Raw genomic sequence first — 6,178 nt, forward strand, 5'->3', positions numbered from 1 at the left:
GACAATAAATTATTATTGAAAAAATATTTTAATTTTACAGTTGATTAGATATCCATTCCATTGACTGATTTACCAGACTTTGATATAAGAATACCAATGAGTATTTTTACATTTTTTTATTGATCTTTGTGATAATGACCAATACAAATCCTTACAGAGCTGCAGTAGTTTCTAAATAACTAAGAATGTGATTCCTATTTGTAGGATATTCAAATCTCCTAACAACTAGATATCTTAAAGCTATCACCTACAATGAACGATGCTGAATTTCTTATGTCAGTGTTTGTTGACATTGGTCTCTTGCACTTCTGCGTCTTTCCTTCAATTTCAGTTTTACTTTGTGTCGCAAAAATAGGAACTTAAAAATATACGAGTAAAAAATGAGGTCTGCAGATGCTGGAGATCACAGCTGCAAATGTGTTGCTGGTCAAAGCACATGAATTCCTGATGAAGGGCTTATGCTCGAAACGTCGAATTCTCTATTCCTGAGATGCTGCCTGGCCTGCTGTGCTTTGACCAGCAACACATTTGCAACTTAAAAATATAGTCCCCTATCTTTTTAAAAAAAAGCTCAAACAAAACAGAACTTTCAAACTAAATGAATTAAAATTTCTACTGTTCCTTTCTCCATCATTGCAGTATTGTGCAATTTCCTGGCAGTTGTTTTTGAACTTACGCTATTGAGAGTATTGTTTGTATCTGTGCTAGAAACTGATTTAAATCATCACTGAAGCTGGAAATGTGAGACGAAGACAAAGTGCTGAAAAGTCACAACAAGTTTGTAGTTTGTAGTTGTGGCCGAGTGGTTAAGGCGATGGACTTGAAATCCATTGGGGCATTCCCACGCAGGTTCGAATCCTGTCAACTACGGAGATTTTGGGTAGTCTTTCGCTTCGTGGGCGGCACGGTGGCACAGTGGTTAGCACTGCTGCCTCACAGCGCCTGAGACCCGGGTTCAATTCCCGCCTCAGGCGACTGTGTGGAGTTTGCACGTTCTCCCCGTGTCTGCGTGGGTTTCCTCCGGGTGCTCCGGTTTCCTCCCACAGTCACAAAGATGTGCGGGTCAGGTGAATTGGCCATGCTAAATTGCCCGTAGTGTTAGGTAAGGGGTAAATGTAGGGGTATGGGTGGGTTGTGCTTCGGCGGGTCGGTGTGGACGTGTTGGGCCGAAGGGCCTGTTTCCACACTGTAAGTCTAATCTAAAAGTTTGGCAGTATCCGTGGAGAGAAAGACAGTTAATGGTTTGAGCCCAGTGACCTTTAATCAGTCGAAAATGATGGTATTTTTGTTGGGCAGAGGGAGGGCTGGGAGAGGGAGATGTGTACATGGAGACAATTCTCAGAGACCAAGAAAGAAAAGGACAAGCATAGAACAATCCAGCGCAGTACCTGCCCTTCACCTCTCAAGGTTGTACCGACCTGTGAAACCAATCTGAAGCATATCTATCCTACACTATTTTCATCCATATGTTTATCCAATGGCCATTTAAAGTTGGTGAGGCTACTACTGTTGCAGGCAGGGGGTTCCACACCCCTACTACTCTGAGTAAAGAAACTACCTCTGATATCTGTCATTTATTAATGACCTCTCAATTTGAAGCTATGTCCACTCATGCTAGCCTTCCCCATCCGAGGAAAAAGGCTCTCATTGTCCACCCTATCTAAACCTTTGATTATCTTATATCTCAATTAAGTCACCTCTCAACCTTCGCTCTAATGAAAACAGCCTCAAGTCCATCAGCCTTTCCTCATAAGACCTTCCCTCCACACCGGGCAACATCCTTATAAATCTCCTCTGAACCCTTTCCAAAACTTCCACATCCTTCCTATAATGCGGTGACCAGAACTGTACGCAATACTCCAAGTGCAGCCGCACCAGAGTTTTGTACAGCTGCAGTATGACTTCATGGCTCTGAAACTTAATCCCTCTACTAATAACAGCTAACACACTGTATGCCTTCTTAACAACCTTATTAACCTGGGTGGCAACTTTCAGGGATCTAGGTACACCAAGATCTCTCTGCTTGTCTACTCTACCAAGAATCTTACCATTCGCCCAGTACTTTGCATTCCTATTGCTCCTTCCAAAGTGAATCACCTCACACTTTTCCGCATTAAACTCCATTTGCCACCTTTCAGCCCAGCTCTGCAGCTTATCTATGTCCCTCTGTAACCTGCACCATCCTTCAGCACTATCCACAACTCCATCGACTTTACTGTCATCCACAAATTTACTAACCCATCCTTCTACATCCTCATCCAGGTCATTTATAAAAATGACAAACAGCAGTGGACACAAAACAGATCCTTGTGGTACACCACTGGTAACTGAACTCCAGGATGAACATTTCCCTTCAACTACTACCCTCCGTCTTCTTTCAGCTAGCCAATTTCTGAACTAAACCACTAAATCATCCTCATTCCCATATCTTCGGATTTTGTGCAATAGCCTACCGTGGGGAACCTTATCAAACCCCTTACTGAAATCCACATACACCACAACAACCGCTTTACCCTCATCTACCTGTTTGGTCACCTTCGCAAAGAGCTCAATAAGGATTGTGAAGCACGACCTAGCCTTCACAAAACCATGTTATTCCTCTCTAGATGATTATAAATCTTATCTCTTATAACCTTTTCCACACTTTACCCATAACCGAAGTAAGGCTTGTTGAAGTAACTGCTTTGAAGCAGATGAAGTGATTGCTGGTGATTGTAACTGCTGCTTAGATGATCATAGGAACTGTACGGTAGTTGGAAAAGGGTTGGCTGTGCTGAGAGGAATCAACACATGACAGAAAAAAAAAAGTTACTGGAGAAACTCAGCAAGTCTGGCAGCATCTTTGGACAGAACGCAGAAAGAGGGTTTTGGGTCAAGTGACCCTTCATCAGAACTCTAAACAGGACAGGACTTGTGTCTGGATAACAAACATAGAGGGAGGCATTCATGCTCTGCAGTTGTTAAACTCAATGTTGAGTCCTAAAGTACCCAGGCAAATGTGAGGTGTTGTTTCTCTATCTTGCAAACAGGAATTAAAATACGAAGTTGACATCACAAATATCAAAACATCGGATTTGCAGTTATGCTGTCAGAGATTGTTCTATACTGGATACTTATTCCATTGTTTCTTTTATCTTCTCCTACTGAGAACAACAGTTTTCAACAAGAGCCCAGAAAGATTTGATTTATTGCATAAAAATCAAAGGTGACAACAAGGCAGAGTTCGTAACGCAGAGATGTGCACTGAATAAAACCATAACCTACAGTGCTTTACCTTTACAGGACAAATCATTTGAATATTACTGTTGTGCAAACCTTCCAGCTCTCTTCACAACACTCTTCAAGCTCTGCATCAGAACACTTTCTACCTGTGTGAACTTTTCCACTTTGTGCACAATAATGTCATCTGATGACATTGCTAACTTTGTGTTGATTTGTGGAAAACCTTTGCTACAGTTTTGTGCTCAATAAAAGCTGGATTAACACAACTTTATTCAAGGCTTTTGGAGCCAATAAATAATAAGATATTTATGCCATGCCTTCTGAAAGATCCATGTGCTATCCAGTAAATCAACAACATAAACATGATGAACATTATTTTTCAAATCCTACATATTGTTACAGTAACAAAACAAACTTTCTTTTGTTAGAGGGCCTGGCTTCTCTGAATAATTCCTGGTGTTATCCAGAAGCATGTATGTGAAAATCCTTTAGTGGCCTTAGGGACACATGAATATCCTTGCCAGGAGAAATGCTAGTCCTGCTTGGAGGATTTAAGCAAACTAGCTTGAGTACTTGAGATGGAATTCAGAAAGCATAAAAACAAAGCTGGTTATAGGAAGTGGAAAAACTGCAAATTAAGAAGGAAAAGTAGCAAAAAAAGTGCAATAGTCAAAGAACATTTACTCCTGAGGCTAAAATACTCAACAAGAATAGCAACAGAGCCATGGCTAACAAGCAGAGTTAGAAATTTTATTAGATCAAGGGAGGAGGTTCATAAAGCTGTCAAAAAAATGTTGTTAGCCTGATGATTTAGAAAATTTTAGAATTCAAAGGATGTCATGGAATTGATAAAGAGAGGATTAAATATGTAGAATAGCAACAAACATAAAACATTGTAAAAACTCATATAGGTATGTGAAGAGGAAATGTGGGTCCATTATGGCAAAGTCAGGGGAGTTTATAATAGGTCACACAAACATGGCATAGAATCCCAATAAATACTTTGTGTCAGTCTTCATAGAAGAAGACAACTCGAAGTCTCCCTGAAATAATTCAAGGGTCTAGTGAGAGTGTGGAACTGAAAGAAATCAGAATTAATAACTTTAATAGTATCGCAGAAATAAATGGAACTGAACGTTGACAGATTCCTAGGACACAATAACCTTCAGTCTAGAGTGTTGAAAGAGATGACTACAGAACAAAGTGAATACATTGGTGGTTGTTTTTTTTTAATTCTAGTGGTTCTGCAGTGGTGCCTGCAAACTGGAAGATTGAAACTATGATCCTACTGTTTAAAAAAGAATGAACAGGAAATATGTTAGTCTGATGTCAGCAGGAGGGAAAATACAAGGACCCATTATAAAGGATGCAATTACTGTTCGAAAATATTTGTATGATCAGGCAGTGTCAATGTGGATAATGAAAGCGAATCATGTTTGAAAAAAACCTTAAGAGTTTCTTGAGGGTTTTACGAGCAGGATTGACATGGGGAGCCAATGGATGTGGTGTATGTGGATTTTTAGAAGGCTTACGACAAAGTTCTGTACAGGAGCTTAGTAAACAACAGTAAAGCACATTGAATTCGGGGTAATATTGGATTGAGATTTGTCTAAAAGACAAGAAGCATATGGGAGGAATAAACGAGTTATTCCCAGATTGGCAAACTTTAACAAGTGGGTATCAAAAGGATCAGTGCTTGGTCCCAGATTTTCATACCCTGGACCAATAATTTGGATATAGGGAGCATTTGCAGGATTTCCAAGATGATGCAAAACTTGGTGGAAGTGAGTTCTAAATCTTCAGGGGATTAGACAGAATGAGTGAGTGGGCATTAGCATGCAAGATGGAGTATAATATGGATATTTTTGAAGTTACTCATTTTAGTAGGAACAATAGATGTGCAGAGTATTTTTTGGGGAGGAATTGAAAAATGTTGATGTCAAAAGGCACGTAGGTATAAGTCACTGAAATCTAGCATCATGTGCAACAAGCAATTCAGAAGGCAAATTTATTGTAAGAGGGTTTGAGTTCAAGAGCAAAGAGTATTTTCAATTGCATAGAGCGTTGGTTAAATTGCACATGCAGTATTGTGAGAAGTTCTGGTCTCCTTGCTGAAGGAAAGATATATCTGCCTTACAGGAGTGCAGATGGGTTCACCAGATCCACTCCTAGGATAGTAGGACTGTTCTATGAAGAGAGATTGAAGAAACTAGGTGGGATTTTCTGAAGTTTAGAAAAATGAGAGGTGATTTCATAAAAACTTACAAACGTTTTAAAGAAAGAGTGGATGCAGAAAGGATGGTTCCTTTAGTTGTGGGGTCTGGAACCAGTGAACACAATATGAGAATAAATGGCAAGACATCGAGGACTGATGTGAAGTGGAACCTCTTCACCCAGAGGGTGGAATTCCCGCCCCAGAGAGTTGGATAAGTTCAGTCATTAAGTTAAAGTTAGAGATTGGTAGATTTCTAGCTTCTAATGATATCACAGAAATGGCAAAAGTAGGAATATGGTGTTGAGGTAGATGACCAACCATGATCCAAAATGGTGGAGCAGGTTGAGGGTCTCAATGGATTATGTTCAATGTTCTTAGGTTTCACACACTTTCAGTACAATTAGTGCAAACTGCGGGTAGTCATACTTCTGACACTACCAGGTAACTACCCAACTCTGGGTAAATATGTTTTGGTTTTCTGGTGATGATTCTTCAGATGATTAGATGCTGTTGTGTTTCATGCCTGACTAGGTGATGCTGGCAATCTCATGTATCTGAGTAAATAGCTCACCTATAACTGAAGACTTTTCCAAGTACTGTTCACAAAGAGAATTGTATGCAGGAGCAAGTCATTAAGGAAATCTGATAGTTATTATTTATTGCAAGTTAGAGGTAGTGAGACCACATCTGGAGTAATGTTTAATATTAGTTAACTATTTAAGAAAGGATGTAAATGCATTG

General features: G+C 39.8%; 1 non-coding gene across 1 annotated transcript; it reads left to right on the forward strand.

Moving 5' to 3' along the window:
* The first annotated feature begins 788 nt into the window (after nucleotides 1–788).
* trnas-uga (transfer RNA serine (anticodon UGA)) lies at nucleotides 789–870 on the forward strand. Its single transcript has one exon. It is a non-coding gene; the product is annotated as a tRNA-Ser (tRNA).
* The last annotated feature ends 5,308 nt before the right edge of the window (nucleotides 871–6,178 follow it).

Source organism: Hemiscyllium ocellatum, chromosome 22 (genome assembly GCF_020745735.1).
Source record: "Hemiscyllium ocellatum isolate sHemOce1 chromosome 22, sHemOce1.pat.X.cur, whole genome shotgun sequence".
NCBI classification, from domain to species: domain Eukaryota; kingdom Metazoa; phylum Chordata; class Chondrichthyes; order Orectolobiformes; family Hemiscylliidae; genus Hemiscyllium; species Hemiscyllium ocellatum.